The sequence below is a fragment of the Aptenodytes forsteri genome, unplaced genomic scaffold, assembly GCF_000699145.1.
Source record: "Aptenodytes forsteri isolate BGI_AS27 unplaced genomic scaffold, ASM69914v1 Scaffold47, whole genome shotgun sequence".
Classification (NCBI taxonomy): domain Eukaryota; kingdom Metazoa; phylum Chordata; class Aves; order Sphenisciformes; family Spheniscidae; genus Aptenodytes; species Aptenodytes forsteri.
In genome coordinates this window covers 1,858,775-1,877,183 of record NW_008794731.1, presented here as the reverse complement: position 1 = coordinate 1,877,183, position 18,409 = coordinate 1,858,775, and the positions used below count along the sequence as shown (strand labels likewise).

The 18,409-nt window shown below is 47.6% G+C and overlaps 1 long non-coding RNA gene across 1 annotated transcript in view; it reads left to right on the top strand.

Annotated features, from left to right (window-relative positions):
* Positions 1–18,409, top strand: part of LOC103894505 — a 49,295-nt gene that overhangs the window by 27,410 nt on the left and 3,476 nt on the right. The window lies entirely within an intron of this gene.

The window sequence follows — 18,409 nt, the reverse complement described above, 5'->3', positions numbered from 1 at the left end:
CGCAGCGGGGACCTGCGCTCGCTGCTGGTGCGGAGATCCAGGCAGCCAGCAAAAAGGGGAGAGAAAAACTATCATTCTCCCTGTACCTACAACTAGGAACTTGTGGGAAATTATAACCAACTTGGCAATTTTTTTATTATCCTTCAGTACAACAGGATAGGCTATGATTTCATATGGTTTAAGAGAAAAATCAAGCCTAGAATAAAAGTCTTGTTTTTTAAGAAATACGCGTGTGTGTGTATACTAGAAAAATATGCATATATATGTACATATACATACTTGCCTTATGGTCCATGCTGTGATATCCCTGCCAAAGGATATTTGGAGCAGATATTCCTGGCCTCGGATGCATGCATCCGCAGGGAATTGTTCCTTTCAAGCTGTAGTGCAGAGACGATGCTATACATGGTGCTTTGGGAAATCGGCATGATAAGAATTTAGTTAGGGGATTTAAAGGTCTTCCAGACCTGCATTTTCAAAAAGGGAAACTTCTTATCTCGATGGGTGTTTTGGAACAGGAAGAATGAAGGATCTAATCCGGTGAAGTGTAATGTCAGCTTGGGCAAACTAATTTTGCATTTGGATACAATGCCTTTTTTAGAGGCTAATTTGGGTCTTAAAAGAAAAATGATTATACACATCTATACAACAAAGGCAATGGGTGGCGCTGGGGGGGTCACTACTGACCTTGGCAGGTTTTGAAGAGGGTACACGAGAGGAACAGACCCTCCCAGCACCCTGCGTTTCTCCTCTACAAGTCTTTTGGGTGCTTCAGTTTGAAGAACCCTGTAGGGCTTATAACCCTTGCTCGCCTTCTTTGGCAGCCAGCTCAAGTTGCAGAAAACCCCGATTCCTGGTAGATCCTAAACACAGTGCAATATGGTATTACCGCCTGGGGTAACTTTTGGTTTAGATGTATTATTTCAATAAGGAGGTCTTCAGACAGTGTTAAATGACAGATGATATCATTTTTGAATGCGATGTTCATCTGAATTTTATTTTCTGATGTTTTGACTCATTGACTTGATGTCTCTCTATTATGCACACACCTCTGGAGATGTTGCTGGCAATGATTATGCATAGCATTGAGTTAGTGAATAAAACCACTCCAGGAACTGCTTTACAGATCACAGTATCGTTTTCTCTATAATTGTCCCACAAACGGTGGAAGTTATATGGAGAGAGCAGTGTGCTCTGACAGACTGCATATTTTTGCAGAGTGCATCAGATCTCACTTTGGCTTCTGAGACTTATTTCTGATGGTTCTTGGGGATTTAACTTTAAGACCAATGTATTTTAGTATCCATATACGCTCCACTGTTCATGTCATCCGGCAGCAACCGAGGATGAGCTGTCTCCTTAATATGGATGAGACACCAATTTATCTAAGTTATCACCTCCTGATCTCTCATTCGTCTCTGCTGTTAACTGCTGTGTTTCTGACATCCGTACCTAAACTATCAGCAACTTCTTCTCCTTCAATTGAAACCATAAGTAATTTTTGGCTGGAAGTTCTTGTTATGTATATAATGGCTTCTTCATCTCCCAGCTGGAATTCAACCATCAGGTGACTGAATCAGGCTCTGGACACTGCATTTTAAACCCACAACATTGCATAGAACCGCGCAGCACAGTAAATCAAAAGTCAGGATGTCTTTCCACCATCTGAAAATATACGACCAAATTAACATGTCCCAGGCTTACTTTGAACAACACTGCAGCCCCGGTTGTGTACAGCCCAGGCGTTTGACTGCAAAGTCAGCAATACTTTCCCCCTTCCTGATGCATTCCCAAACCGGCGAAACTTAGCCCTGCTGCTGGTATTCTCTTTATAGGGTCCCAGTGGTATTATGTATCAAATAAAGGTCTCATTACTTAGTTTCTGGTTCCTTTGTGCCATTGCTCTCATTAATCATCCTGTTCTTGAGGCCGGTGCTACAAGCCGTTAGGACTGTCTTGCTCCCTATCCCTCAGGTAGAGATTCCCTCCCCTGCAGCTCCCCTGCCCCTTTGTGCTGCACGTGCCGTGGGAGCACCAACCCGCTGCTCGTCGGGCCAGCGCTGGGTGGCTGCGAGCCATGGGGATGGCTCCCCAGATGGATGGGGACCTCTTGGCTGTGAGCTCTGGACTTGAATCTTAATGCAAAGAGATTGTCTCCCCTTTCTGCCCAGCCTTGTCTTGGGGCACCTGAGGATGCTCCTGCGGCTAAATACCCCAGTGCTGTCAGCTTTGTGCCTTGTAGCATCTCTAGATGCAGCTCCAGTCCCAGGCAAAAAGGAAAACTCTTTGGTTGTGCCCCAAATCTGTTAATGTCAACCCCAATTTCCCTCCAAAAAATTGTTGTGAACAATTGAGGACACGGAATCTGCATCATCTCCTTCTCCCCCGTTCGAGTTCCCATTTGGTTTTATTTCCAGGGAGCTCCGAGGTCCGGCACAGAGACCACTCGAAAGACTCCCACTCTGCATTTCCCCCTGGCAGAAGCGCTGCAGCCCACGCTTCCCACCCTGCTCCCACCAGCCGCTGCCCTGCCCACACCATGCAGCAGCATTTCTGTTTGCAGTGCGGGAGCCAGGGAGTTTGCTACTTTCTCCGAGTAATATATTTTTCAGGAGCAGAAATGACTTGCTTAAAGCACTGGAATCTAATTCTCTTTGTGCTGAGGATGAAATGCAAAAAGGCAGAAGAGCAGGGGAGAGCAGATCCCCCCTCAGCCCTATGAATTCACCAAGTCCGATGGTTTATTCATTTTAATTAGCCTTGGAATTCATATGTATGTGTGTGTATATATATATACACACATACATATGAATTCATATAATGACACATAATTAATTTAGAGTTTGGCATTTCAAAACAGGTAATTAAAATGGTTCATTGTTGATTAATCACTTGCAAAATAAATTATTAGCAATATCACTGTTAGCATTATGTTTATTACTACAATTTAGAGAAATTAAGGCAGTTCACTTACATTAAATTAAACATGAAAGCACAGATGTAATGTACCCTAGACAATATCTATTTACTCGGAGAACAAATGTGATGTGTGCATTACAGTACATTTGCTAGGTCATACATCTTGGATGGCCTCTTCATGTCACCACCAGAAACCTAATACCGACACACAGACGATTCCCATCTCTTTCCGTAAATATAAAAATAGGATCTGCTGGACTTTAGCACTTGCTCTGCACTGCAGTGTGCTCCAGGCAGCTCTGGCTGATCTGCGGATGCTGAAGGCAGCTCGGACCCACATGGGATGGAGGGTGGCTCTGCAGCACCGCAGCCGGACCCGGGAAGTGGGGAGCTAGCAGGGGCATGAAGGGCCACACCAAATGCAAGCCCCCAGAAAACAGAAGTAAGAAAGAAAATAACATTTTTCACTCCTCAGCAGGACCCCAGGCCACCGTTATGAGCCAAATCATAGCCAAACTGCACAGAAATTGAATATATCTCAGCCTGACTCTATGAGGTGCTAAAGGCTTAAACAGATCGTTTAAGTATAAGTTGAATTTAATTTTTAAGCAGCTCTCTGCTGGGGTGGGGAGAGATTTTATCCTGTGGGGAAATAGATGTCCCTTGCTTTTGACAACTCTTTTGTTTGGAGGATGTTCAGCCTGGAGTCTAAGGGAGCAATAGGGAGAAGTCAGTAGAGATGGAGAGGACACAGAGCACCTCACGACACGTTTTCTGGATCTGTCTCTCTGTGGTTTTATAGCTAAGGGAAATATATAAAAAATATATATAAAAATATATAAAAATAATCTATAATTAGGTGCATAAAATATCTCTCTGATCTCTTTGCATCTGGCCCAAAAGAGCACAAAATTGATAACTCAATTATCGCTGCTGGAAATACAAATAAATTAAAAGCACCTGGTAGGAGGAACTCTAATGGGGCGACACCCATGCAGTATAGCTGATGCTGCTCTTTAATTGTGGGCTCAGAGGCAATCAAAGCCCTGAGGCTCGGGTTGGAGCAGGAGTGGGACCAGACAGCCCTTTGCTCTCAGACACGTGGGAATAGTCGCAAAGTGGGGGCTCGATGGAGCCAAATGTCCCCCTGAGCTGATGGCACAGGTTGGCAGAAGCACTGGGGACAGTGATATCGCCTTCTCAACCCAGGAGCAAAGTCGGGGTGAAAGCTTTGGAAGTGGTGACATCCTCTGGGAAGAGACGGACATCTTGAATGACCGGTGAGCTTAGCTTGGTTATGGGGTGAGGAAAAGCAGGGCTGGGTTTTAACAGTTTTCAGCATAAGAAAATCATCAGTGCCTAATGCTGTCCCCAGCAAACTCCAGGGAGTTTTTGTTCTCAGTTTACAAGCAGAGCAACGTAGGATATTGAGGGTCTTCTTCATTTTTTGCCAAGTCATCTAGCATTTACAAAAGCCCCTCTCTCCACTGAGGCTTGTTTTTAATGACTCCTGTGCTGAATTAACAGTCTACACCGGTGTGACAATGACAACAGTCACTAATGACCACTCTGTTTGTCTAAGCCACATGCTGAGCACTGATTTCAGTTCCTGCCACAGACCCTCTTTGCAAAAAGGCTTCTGGGTCTCTTTAAGCAATTTAAAATGTGTAGGATGAGCTGGCCTGTCCATCCCTGCTCCTTTGATATTCTGCTGCCTGGAAGTGTCCTTGAGTCAACAGGGAGCACCTGTAGGGAAGTGTGACCTGGAATGATGCGAAGAGCAGGAGGAGAAAAGCCTTTGAAATTTCATATCCCGTTCTGATGACCCACTCAATAACCAGTGAAATTATATTTAAACAATCTGCCCTTTGATGCAATCTCAACCAGATCAGAAAGGCAAGTGCAGTTTCATGGAAAGGTCTGTTTTTATTAGGCAACACACTTCGTGGCCCCATGGAGAGCGTGTGACAGTGTAGACACATGGGATACATGCAGATATTATTTTAAAAAGGAAAGCAAAAGCACTCTGCAGATGATCCCCAAACTCTTTGTGCCAAAAACATTCCACCATATCACACTGAACAGGACTTTTTCACCCATGAAATTGTTTCTTGGATAAGAGAGGGCATAGATCTAGCTTTGTGTAGTGCCATTGCACGGTTCAAACGATGCAAAACCCAGCCAGGGTCACATGCACCCCGTGACGGCCGTGCAGGGAAAGACACATCGCCTGGGGAAGATGCCAGCTCTTCTCATCCCAAGCACCATTTCTCCCACTCGCTCTGCCCATAGGTATGCATTGCTTTTCTGCTGGAGCAAAACAGGGCAGCACAATAATATTCACTTTATGAACATGACAGGTTTTTATTTAGGCAGCGGTAGTGCCCGCAAAGAAGCCCGGTGCACGTCATCCTTCCTCTGCCCATTGCACGGGGCAAATATTAGAGCAATTCTATCTGAAAGCTTTTAGCTCCTGTAACTGATTATTTATATTTGTGCTGTAATAGCCAGATGCTGCAATAATAGTAAGGATTTAATTGTTTTAATGAAAGTAGCTTTTTCTGCATTCAAATCGATTTGTTAAGTTTGGATGATGGAATATACGACTGGATTTGGCCATGCTTTTCATGTGCCCTGAACAAAAAGGCACAAGCCATTTCAGAAAAACTAGCTTGGCATACTGAAACTTTTAATAAGCAATATCTGCATAACTAAAGGCAATAGGAACAGCCCAACCTGAAGAAAAAGGGTTTTACAGGAATTAGTGTCTCGCTGTCACATTTGTAAAAGGGACACATGCATTTTTCAGATCTTTGCACATTAATGGCTGTATTTGATTCAAAATACAGTCAGTGAACCCTCAGTAAATGGAATTAAATGGTATGTGTCTGATTTGAGGGTGACAATCCACCAATTGTTTCTTGTTTGAATTACTACCTGCGTGGCTGGGCACAGCAGTAATTGAAACTATAATGTTTCACTCCTCTTTAGCTATAATTTATCTGAAAAGTTCATTCACCGCTGTTCTATTCTCCTTCCTGAAATCTCTCCCGTTGCCATTATCATGCTGTCAGGGACCGCATCCTTTCTGCATGCCCAGATTTTGACCTGGCTTGGGCTTGGCAATTCAAGCACGTGAGCAACCTGCGTTTCACTGGACCAGCCCCATCTCCCCCCTCTTGATCTGGCCACAGGCGACCGATCGGGGGCTCAGCTGCTCTGCAGGGCATGGGGCTCCTTTTATTCAGCCTCAGGTCTCTGCTTTGCCTTTGGCTCAGAGCTCAGGTGAGCACATCCTTACAAGGTTCTTCAAATTTCCCTTCAAAACCAAGAATTTGCAGTGACTTTGAGACCATCTTGTTTTGTGCGACCACGATTATTGACTGCAGGACCTGGACCTACTTGTACAGCTATAGCTGTAAATGAAGAAGTATCAGAGGTTACTCTTTCTTCCATCTGTGCCTTGTTTTGTTGCTTTAGTTGGTTCTTACACACTATGCAGAGGTGTCTGTGGCTGCCACAGCAGTGCTGGGCATATGCTAGGGGTAACAAATAGATTGCCTCTCTCTTGACACTACCCATTTATAAGAAATTTCTAGTCTGTTTTCACCCAATATTGACAAACAGAAGAAAATGGAATGTATTTTATTCACCCATAAAGTCTGACATTTCCAAAGATGGAATCAAATTATCCTTCTCATCTATCTGCAGATGGCTGGATCGCTGGCTAGGTATGACTTTATGCCCACAGAGTAATGACACCTAGTAATGACACCTAATTTCTGAGACTTCAGAGCGAGCTGGTCTGAGACAAACAGGGTTATTTTCCTTACAAATAATACAAATCACAAAAGCCAGACTGTGTCCCAAGATGATAGCACTTCTTTCTCCCATGGGACCAGGCTGGAAATCCCTGGGAAGCCCTTGAACGCCTCTGCCAGCAATGGGGCATGTTCTTGGCAGAGACATTTCTACAGAAGCATTTGCATCTTCTGTTCGCAGTTGGTGCCATTGCCTGTGGTCTGGTTGTGATTCAGGAGTGATGAACCTTGGATTTTGTCCTTGCTTTTGGGGTGACTTAGATGAAAATCCCATGTGGCTTGCGTGCAAGCTGTCTGGGAACGTGGTGGTGCTACAAAGAATTGCAGGGAGAGGCAAAGAGGGGATCATAGGAAAGAGAATAATGAGATTTAAAAGATAACTAAGGCTGCTGGTTCCCAAATACCACAGTGCTCATAGCTGGGCTGGTGAGCCCAGGGAAAAGCCAAGTGCTGGAGAAAAGCTGGCAGCTGAGGTGGGGCTGCAAATCTGCAAGTGCTGCTGCAGGGAGGGTCCTCAGCACCTCTAAGCCCTGGGGCTGGTCCCTCTCTCCAGGCACAAGATATGTGGAGATGCCCATGCTCTGGGAGGCATTCATGGCATCGATCTACCAATCTTCACCTCCACCAGGACATCCTGGCACCTTGACAAAGCATCAGCATTTGAAACTAGGCTGAGCTAAGGAGATGGGCAGAGAATAGCAATGAGCAAGGACAGACTGGCATCTAAATGTGGAAGGAGTGAGGCAGCCCATGAAGAGAGAGCTGGGGAAGAGGTGGGGATGGAGTGAGACAAAGCACCTGGAGGACAAGTGCTGAGAGGGGAACACGTCACCCAAGGGCAGAGGAGGGCGGTTCCTCCCTGGGGAATTCCCTGCCTTTACATACCAGCACCAGGAGGACCCTTTGGTCCCTGTGGTGATGGCAGATCAGGGGAAGGAAGCCTCGCCTCCATCCTCTTCTGGACCCAAAAGAGGTGGGGATGGAGTGAGACAAAGCACCTGGAGGACAAGTGCTGAGAGGGGAACACGTCACCCAAGGGCAGAGGAGGGGGGTTCGTTTCTGGGGAATTCCCTGCCTTTACATACCAGCACCAGGAGGACCCTTTGGTCCCTGTGGTGATGGCAGATCAGGGGAAGGAAGCCTCTCCTCCATCCTCTTCTGGACCCAAAGGCTCTTGAGTTTCCCCTTCCAAAGCTGATGATGCCACATCCAGCAGTGCAGGAAAGCTCTCAGTGGGCTTGAATATAGTAACTGTGCTGGGCAGAGAGAGAAATACCGATCCAGGTCATGGCACTATTTTCTCTAACCAAATCCCCGGCAGCAAAGCAATCCCAGCTGCCTCAGATGGGAATTTCACCCAAAATGAGACCTCAAGAGTTAGTCTACAATGTTCTCCCACCCCTTCCATACCTTCACACACAAACCACTTCATACACACAGACTGTCTTTGTTAGGGGTTGTACTTCTTCATGCCTGGAGTCACAGAGCCATACCAATTTAAACCACCCCTTGTCTTTTCAAGTTTACTTACTAATTTTTTTTTTTTTTTTCTCGTCTTAGAGTGCAGGCTGAATAATTAGAGCAAGTGGCTGCATTTCTCAAAATAAAACTGGGATTTGTAAGTGCCAAAGGACATTGGCGGTGCTGGAAGGGAAAGGTAATTGACATTCCCTTTGGGAAATCTCTTAAAAAATTTGGGCCTGGGCTGCTTTGATTTATTGTCAGTGGTGCAATACAGGCAGGGAATATGATAATCCTCGCAAGCAAACAAACAGCACAACCAAAAGAAACCAAAGCAGAAGTTGAGCTCTGCTGCGTGTCTGACAGCAGAGAGGGACTGGCTGTGACCGGGCTGATCTTCCAGCTTTTTCATTCCAACCATGATGTTAGGGCATTACAATGCAAAAAAAAGACAATAAAGTTCTTCTAAATGGGGCTGGAAGGTCTCATCAGCAAGCACAGGACCCTGCAGACGAAGCCCATGAGGGGCTGAGCGCTCAGCCATCCCTGGGCTGCTGGGGAGAATGTGGTCTTCTGGGCTATGGCTGTTCCAGGGCTTCCCGAAACGCCGCAGTGAAGTTCTGCTGCCCGCAGCGGTGCACAGCGACACGGCGCTGATTAACTGCAGGCTCCCCCGGGCTTGCCAGGATTTCCAGAGAAGGGAAGGAGAGAATTTTTGTGGCATCCCACACCCCACCGTGGCGAGAGGAGAGCCTGTCTGCTCCCCAGCCTACATGCCATAGATAACTAAATACCTGTTTATGTGAAAGGGAGATATATATGCACCCACACCGCTGCAAATGTGGTGTGTATGTGCTAGGTTCATGGCACAGCCTTGATTAACCTTTGCCTGAGTCACCCCTCCTCTTGCAACAAAATGTGCATTAAATGATACTCTTACAAGATGAGTTTGCGCCAGCCTCTCAGCGGCTTCTGCTTAAAGGGCAGCTCTGATGTCCTTGCTGTTGGGATATTTCCAAAAGGGAATAAATTGTTGTCCCTTATCCCAGTCTCCCTGTTACAAACCGCTTAGTATTTCTGAGACGGGCACTTGCTGTCGGCACTTGCACCAGGGCTTTGCAGTACCCGGCAATCCAGCCTTCGTGTGTTAGGACGTTTTGCTCCCAGTTGCGTTAAAGCAAAGGCTCAGGTATTGCTCATCCACCTGGATTTACACAAGCACTTGCAGTGCCCTGAGCACCAAACTGTTGCAAAATGAATAATATTTAAAAAAAAAACAATTTCAAATCCAAATTAAAGCAGAGCACTTCAGCATAACACAACCCCAACAAGCCCGCTGTATCGGATGCTTCCACTCTTGCAGCACCGGGGGCCAGGGAAGGGGTTTTCTGGGTGCTGGGGTGCAGTGACCTTAGGGCAGGTTGGGCAGGGAGTTGGTGCTGGGGGCTGTGCGACCTTGTAGCAGCTCCAACTCCCCCTTCCCCCCCGCAAAGGGTTTGGGGGAGTTTTCCAGCTCAGCTCATCCACCTGGACTTACCACTTGCAGTGCCCTGAGCACCAAACTGTTGCAAAATGAATAATATTTAAAAAAAAAACAATTTCAAATCCAAATTAAAGCAGAGCACTTCAGCATAACACAACCCCAACAAGCCCGCTGTATCGGATGCTTCCACTCTTGCAGCACCGGGGGCCAGGGAAGGGGTTTTCTGGGTGCTGGGGTGCAGTGACCTTAGGGCAGGTTGGGCAGGGAGTTGGTGCTGGGGGCTGTGCGACCTTGTAGCAGCTCCAACTCCCCCTTCCCCCCCGCAAAGGGTTTGGGGGAGTTTTCCAGTGATTCCCCTTCAGCTGCTCATTTACTAGGGGCAGAGAACAGTCTTGCACCTCACCTGTTTTTGAAGGTGCTGCTCCCCTCCCCAGGCTGCCCAAGCCTTTGATATTGCCATGTCTTTACAACTCACGGCCTGACGGACCACACGCCTCATTTCTACCCAGCATCTCTCTTTTCCCATTCGGTGATTTTGTAAAAGGGTGTCTCCAAATCTCCCCTTGTTGTACCTCTGTTTCCGAATTGCAATTGGGTGTCTTGTGGTTTAACTGCTGCCAAGAGCACAGCACCTCTGGTGCATCTAAATAGCTGATTTTTTCAGGATCTGATTCAGGTCTTGCCTCCAGTGATATCAGCTTGGCTGCTGCAATGGGAACACAGTGTTAAATGTGTTGAAGTGAAGGAGAAAAACACTTGGGAACATCAGGTGCAGCACGGGGAAGGGGCTGGCGGGCTGCACCGTGGCTGCCCTCCACCTGTGCTTCCCTGGACATCGAGGTCCCTGGGCCTCCTGCTGCTCCCTGTCTAAATTTGGTGCATGCCTCGAGCGCGAAGCAATGTCCGCTCTCCTGGGCTGCCGGCTTCTGCCTGGAGATGATGAACACGGCTCATCCCTGGTGGTGTTACGGACACCCCGCTTTGCCTCCAGCTCAAATGCCAAGGTGCTGCCATGATATCGTGCCCATGTCCCTAGATATTTTTCCATGCTCCAGAGGCACGCATGTACCCGTGATATCCCCATGCACCGTCCCCTTGGCCTGAGGACATGAAGCACTAAGAACTGTGGGTGCAGCTAAATGAGTCCCTATGCAGGGATGAGAAGGGGAGGGAGGACAGAGGGGCTGTCCGTAGTCATCGCTGACAAGTCACAGGTCATACCCTGTTGCTTTCCCCTGACCTGAGCGGGGTTTCCCTGCAGAAGACCCAGAGGAGAGGGGGAGCCCAGCACTTCAGGTGCAGTTGGTCCCCACGACCCCGCACACGTGCACACACCCAGGGCGAGGGTGCATCTCCATTCTCCATCCGCCACTGTAGCTCCAGGCGTGCTTTGGGAATGCAGTGAAATGATTAGATTTAGAAACAGCCTGGGAAGCACTTAATTCATGATTATCTGCAAGCCAGTTCTCCCATGGAAAAGTGTCTGCAGGGAGCCAGGCATGGGGCAGGGCGACTCCAGCAACACTTAGCTCCAGTCACAAAGATTGCCTTGAGACCCTCAGCAAGCTGCAGGCACCTTCTGCTTGTGCCTGCGAGCAGAAAGGGTCTGATCCAGCAGCGTGGACCCTGTCGAAATCAATGGGAGGTTCACACTGCGGAGCTGGGCAGGGAAGGAGCAAAGCCTCCAGCGGGACAGCGATGGGAGAGAGCTGCGGTGTTCCCAGCCAGTTTGCAGCCAGGACACGCACTGGCACCGCAGCCCACGGAGCCACCGTGGCAGTCACAGGAGGCCACGCGGGTCCCGCGGTGGCTGCGCTGGCGGGGGGTCTGGCCACCACATGCTCGCACATAATTCCTGACCTCAAGTCGAAAGTATAATTCTTTCTGCGACGTCTGACATTTAGCTGTACAGCGATCCTTGCCAGGAAATTGCCATCATTTCAGTTCTGCTCCCAGCTACCGTTCTGATTTATATTTTTGTTTTTATCCAATTTTTCTGACTTGTTTTGGTAGGGTGGACAAAATGTTCTCACTCAAGACAGATGACAGTTTGCCGATAAGAGGAGCAACTTATCACAAACAGCTCCGATTCTTTCTCAAATGCTTAGTCTGTTGGAACAGCTTTAAAGTCTAATGTGATATTGTAGGTTAGCCCCAAATCTGCTTTCCCTCCTGTATTTCATACTTTATGGCTCCGAGCATCAGTCCTTTTAAAACAAAACACTTCCATCTTTTTCAGATCATCCATGCTTTTCTTCCTTTTTTTCCCCCCCCCTTTCCTCTTAATTTAACTGTTTTAAAACTCCTTTTGGTATGGCAATAAAATAAATACTGTAGGTGAATGACCTCTTGGAAGCTTGGTGTCCTTGAGTCTAACTTTAGAAATCATTTGTCACAGGCACAGAAATGTGCACTGCAATGAGAATTAGCTGCCAGATTTTTTTTTCAGGCAATTATATTGTAATTTGAGTGGCATTCTTGATAATAGTTCAGGTTCTCTAGCCTTCCCCCCCTACCCCAGCAAACCGTGCACTAAAAAAGAAAAATTCTGTCCTATTCTGTTTTAAAAATCATTTTTTTATTATTTATCGTATGGAAAATAAATGAGAGGAGAAGAGACACAAGGAAGCTGAACAGCTTTGAGCTCTGGAGATAAGCCCAGTAGGCTAAGAGGATATTACACAGTTGGGTTTAGTTCAGCAAAAACAGGACATTCTACCAGAAATTCTACTAATTTGCAATTAGTAATTTGGGCCAGAAAAATTCAGTTTATTGCAAAACTTGCAGCTTTACTGAGTGAAATGCCCTCTTCTGCTCGCAATTTGTATGCTGCTAGCAAAGCATAACATGCTCCGATCAGGTGCTTTCACTGCTTGAAATTGTAGATTTTGTAGAAAAATCACTTTTGGTCTGCAAATGTGTTATTTCAGTGTGACTATTTATCGCTAACACTCAGGCTGCATCAGTGCCTTGCACGGGACATGGGATGCACCGGTGTCTGCGAAGGGATAAGCCCCTGGGCACATGTGCCAAGGAGCTCAGGCATGTTCAAACTGGTGTCCGAAGCTCGGAGTTCAAACCTCCTCCTTTGCCAGGTAGTGTGACGCAACCAGAGCTCACTTCAGATGCCCATACTGATATTCGTGCTGCAGATGCATTTTTATGATATTCATTCCTGTAGCACAGGTACTCGGGTGTGCGGGGACAGGGCTACAGCAGGGCTCTGTCAAAGTTCAACCGGGATTGAGTCTTTATGAATAATCTGTTGGATTGCTCCCTCTGCCCTCCATTAAATAGATATAGTTCTCAAGTTTTATACATCAGTACCATACCTAGTCGATGAAACCACCCTGCGAGTCTGCATGTAGCAAGTAACCAAACACTGGAGATCTCTGCTGGGTGCACGTCAGCTGCAGGACAGCCCAGAGGGACTGGGGCCATCATCCTCCTTGGGTGCAGGATCCATCCTTGCATCCCAGAAAGCTCCTGAAATCCTTTTGGGAGCTCCCGCTCCCTTCCAGAGCGATTGCAGGTGGGTTTGCACCGCCCCAGGGTACACGGGGTGGGAAGAGCACGTTGCTGATCGCTGGGTTTGGATCATGGGTGAAAACTGTACGGGGAACTCACCTGAATTAATACAATTTTTGGGAGAAGCCTCTGGATTTGTAGCATTAACTGAGAGCAGGAGAAAGAGTCAGTGCCCTGAAATGAGGGTTGCTGAAGCTGCTACATGTCAGTTGCTTGGGGGTCAGGTCTCTTGGAGGATTTTGGCAGTCCATTTCAAAATCTTGAAAGACCTTTTGGGGGCTCAAAATATAGCTGCCAGCCTCCATTGCTAATCACATCACTACAAACACCTCTCACGTGTATTTGGAAGGAAGGCGTTTGGTGAAAAGCAAAGCTGCCTGACCCTACTTACTTGCACAGCATCAGGGGAGGGTTCATTTATCAGACGTGCTGGAGCATCGGTCCTAGATGCCACCACAAAGCAGCTGCACCTGAGCAGCACTGACCTCTCCCAAAGGGGATTTCGCAGCTGCGCCCTGGCCAATGTGGAGCCGGGCTGAGCATCCCGGCAGGCACAGCACAGATCCTGCCATCGCAGGAGACAGCACGAGCCACAGTCTGCAGCCGCCCTGCACAGCACCAGCAAGCCTCTCCCAAGGTCAAATCCCCCCAAGCAGCACAAAGGACCCTCCAGAGACCCCTAAGACTAACGAAGCCTAAAATTCAGGTCTAAACACATATACAGCCAACAAGGTGCCTCTTTCACACCCGGTTGTTACCTGGAAATAGGGCACGCGCTGTCTTGTAAGGGCACTACCTTCATTTTCCCCATGCTTGAACCCCCCCTGGCACTGGCAGCTCCCCTTGTGGCTTTCTGGGCCCCATGTGCACAGAGGCAATTGAAGGAGACACGTTCACTTCTCCGTGCGATGGAGTTATCCTCCTTCCAGTAAATAAATGTCCATGTGTGTACCTCGCGCTTGTATCTGAAGAGGAGATACTGTCTGCCCAGCTCTTTCAATTTTTCATCCTCCTGGAGGGAAAATGTGATAGGAAAAGCCTAAAAATTAAAAAAAGACTGAGGGAACAGTCATGCCTAACACCTTTTTCAGCGCAGTCCACCCAATTATTTTCCTTCCCCTGCCTTTTTTAATTTTAAAGCTTCCTCTGAATGTAGGTCCCAGGTCAGCAAGGCATTAAGGCACTCCTGAAGTACCTCAACTTTAAACCATATCCCATGGAAAGGACACTAATCATCTCTCGCATCTTCAACTAAAGATACAGCACTTTATCTGGGATCCAGAGTGCATCTATAAATATCAGCCCATCTCGCAGCCAGGCAAGTGCTAGGTCCATTACAGAAATGGGTAACCTAAATCACAGAGCTGGCTGGGGCCCGCCCATGGTTAATCTTTATAATGGGAGGGAGCTGGACCAAAATGTGTGTATAGCTGAGATGGCAGGAGGTCCGGTGGGTATATACAGTGAAAATACCAGGGAAAGCTGTTCCCATAAAGATTCCCAGAATAATCCCGTCTCCCCCAGACTCTCTTGCAGCCCCATGAGCTACCACGGGACAGAGGTGATGCAGGACACAGGGGAGCGGTGACGGCCACTCCAGAGGTGTGCAGGTAGAGGACACATCTTGAGGGGGCCCTTCAGAAAATAAAATGAGCAAAGACCTATTTCTCAGCTCTTCTGCTGCTGGAGGAGACTGGATGGGCGACCACAGTGAGGAGAAAAGTTGGCGACCAGCTCGCTATTGCACTGTGTCTAGATCACAGACAGAGAGCTCCTGAAATGCATCTGTAGATCTAAATTAAAAACCTAACGGGATTTTCAACCCCTTGATTTTTGCTAGCATTTTGTTTGCTTTTTATTATCCTAAATGCATAGTTTTTTAAGGCACTGGTCCCTCGGAGAGGGCAAACCTGTACAACACCAAACAAAGCCTTTTGTGAAGCAGAGCGGGCCGTGGGTTGGGCTGGAAGAGGAGATCTCCCTCCTTCCCCAAGCACAGCCTGGGGTCCCTCTGCAAGCCCCAGGGCAGATGCTCACCTGCAAAGGCTGTTCCCAGGGCCACGCTGCCATCGGCAGCGATGCTGCCAGGGATGATGCCAGGCCATAAGATGCGGTACGCTGCTCTATGTGTTGTTAGTCATTTGTTGTGGTTAGTAAGCAAAACCTCCCAAGCTCATTTCTGTTCTGTTACAGGAAGGAGAAAAAGGGAATAAAATAACTCACTTCAAGGTAATTTGCTACAGATTTTGTATATGATCAAGAGGTCTGTAAAAAGTGGGAATAGTTACAAAAATCTAACATGGCCCTTTAGAGAAAAATATCACAAAGTTATCAAACGTCGACAAAGTGAGAATAAATTGCAGTGGTTTCAATGCATTTTGCATGCCTATAGATCACAAACTGCCCAGCTCCTGCCTGCCCACCCCGGGAGCTGCCTTTCTGTTTAGTTTGATGGGGTTTTGGTCAAATCCCAGAGGGATGTCACTGCACGGGCTGGCGGCTCCTTGGCAAGGATTTGGTCCTGGGGGTTGGCACATATAGGGTGTGATTCTCCTCTTCTGTGACCAGCCACCACAAGGACCTGGCACAGGTCCTGCTGCTCTTTTCTGTTCCCCACATCTCTGGGGAAGCGCGAGGAGATCCAGGGTGGGAAAGGTTCCCTTCCCCCCGGGACGCAGAGCACGAGAGTCCCTTCAAACGTGGAGATAAATTTCAAAACCATCACCGAAAGACAGCCGCGTCCCATAAAGTGCTGGCTGCTCTTAGGATTGAAATGGAGATTTCTCCCGCTAATTATAAAAATGGCAGGCAAAACCCTGCACGATATGATTTCTTACATTAAACAAATTTTATGACGGAGAAGACTTTTAGTGGCACTATTTGCAGACCTGGCCTTTCGCCAGCTCACTGTCATTAAATCTGCCGATCTTAAGTATCAGCTGCACTTATTCAAAGGGGCTATAAATAAAACCCTGAAGCCTATTAAAGGAGCCGGCTTCCTCGGGCTGTTTGTCAAGCCTGCGGACAGACTGACATCGCAAGCGTTCGGGCGACCCTGGCTGGTGCTGAGCACGGGCAGCGCAGCATATCTCAGGATGGGTCTTTCACATGCTCACAGATTTATCTTTCATGCTGCAAGACACACGCGACTTTTTCATTAGAAGAAAACCTCATTTTGCGCTGGCAACAAATAGCGCTTCTTCTGTTAGGGCTGGACAAGTCCTTGACCACACTCCTGAAGCCTGAAACTGTTTAACCTTTGGCTAGCTGCAAGGGTTAAAAATTAACAGGAGCACGGGGATAGGATAAGAAATGGAGCTGGGATATTTTATAAGACAAGGTGTTTTAACGTAAAATATGGAGAAGTCACCACTCCCAGTATGTTTATATGCTATCAGCCACACTTGCACTCGGGACTGCCACCGTTCTGGCTCTCCTCTGGGATTTGCCTGGTAAAAAAACTGCCAAGCCCACAGGCTGCGGGTGCCCCCCGCCACCCTGAGATGCCCATGGGTCACAGGCAGGATGCTCCAGGATGCAGCAGCCGTGCTCTGTGTCGCTGATGCAGCCCCTATGAAAAATGGCTAGCAGTACTAATGTGTGGTTAATGACCCATGGTTCAGAAATGACTAAGATGCAGGCATTAAATTAAATTTACAATCAACTTCCTTTTTTTTTTTTTTTTTTTCCCTCCCTGAAACCTTGAAACCAAAGTTCCTAATCACAAAAGTCCATGAAAGTACCTCTTCGCTTCCAGGCAGGGCAGGTGACTGCAGGCAGCCGCAGTATTGAAGTTGGGTGCTGTCACCATGCCAGGCGTGACACGGGGCTGCTTCAGTGGCAGGGTAAATTGATGACACCATCGCAGGAGAGCTTACTGGTTGATGCCAGGTTTATTTTTGTAAGTGCAAACTAATGAAATTTAGAGGTTTTAATTAAAAAAAAAAAAAAGTAGAAGCTACAATTTAAAATGAAATTCATAACCGAACCGAGTGCCAATCGCATTAAGGAAACGAGCAGCTCAGGCATTTTCCCAGAACAGCCCCCACATTTTTTGGCAAGAGGCGGGGAGCTTCAGTTTGTCCCAGTGAAGCTCCTGGCTCTGCACAAGCGATGGAGGGCTGTGAGCAAGCGGGGGCTGTGCAGCATCCCTGCAGACACCGCACCGTCCGTCTGTCCTGGGCTCAAACAGGGAGGAACCACCGCGAGGGGCTTGCGATGATGCTTGCCCTGCAGCAGGCACCGACCTCTTACTAGAGACCGTTTATCCCTTTCCCATTCCCCCACCGCTCAGCCGAGGGGGGACCTCACTCATCGTGTTCTGAATTTTAAAAGGTGGCAAAGAAATTGTTTAAAAGGCAGCGAAAGGGAAGGAAAAGTAACCACAAATCCACAGCAGAGGTGTCCCAGAAAATGAAGGTGAGTATCCAGGAGGAGAGCTGAGGAAAAGACAACCTTGAACATCTCCCAACAGTAAGGGTGCATAATTTAGAGCAACCTGGAGGCATTTTGTAGCTTGCTTATTTTTCAGACTTTCTGCTCTCTTCTCTCGTACTTCTTTACTTCTCTACTCACAGATTTGCCCCTAAATACTCTGCTGGGTTAAAGAAGATGGAGGGGGTTATTTTCAAGAGCGGGGACAGGCGCATCCCCAGTCACTGAGCCCAGCAAGGGCCGAATCTGGAGAATTGCTGTGGTTTGGTTTTGCTCTGAAACAGTGATTCTATAACAGTAATACATTAACATGCACCAGCTGTAAATAAAATCACCCAGACGGGAGACTTTTCAAAACCATCAGAAGTCTCTGTTCCAGCCCTTGGCTGCAAAATTTTTAGGACCTGCAAGAAAAGGGTTGGTTGTTTTTTTCTTGCTTTCCAACAGAGCCAGTTAAAATGAGCACAAGCGTGACACGCGGTCAGCACAGCTTGGCCTGGGCTGGATTCAAGCCAACACAACCTTGAAGCACGTGCCAAAGGCAGGAGATGAGCAGATGAGAGGAAACCTTCAGATCTCAAGCCACATGTGCAGGTGCCCTAAGCACAGTTCTTCCTCTCTCTTGGCTTAGCCCCCATCGCTGAGGTTTGCAAAAATCGCTGGAAATCTCCTGGGAACCAAAAGGCAAGTGAGATTATTCCCCAAATGTGATGTTTTTATGGCAGCCCTGTAAAAGCGCTTGTGTGTGCTTGGGGAACAGCCA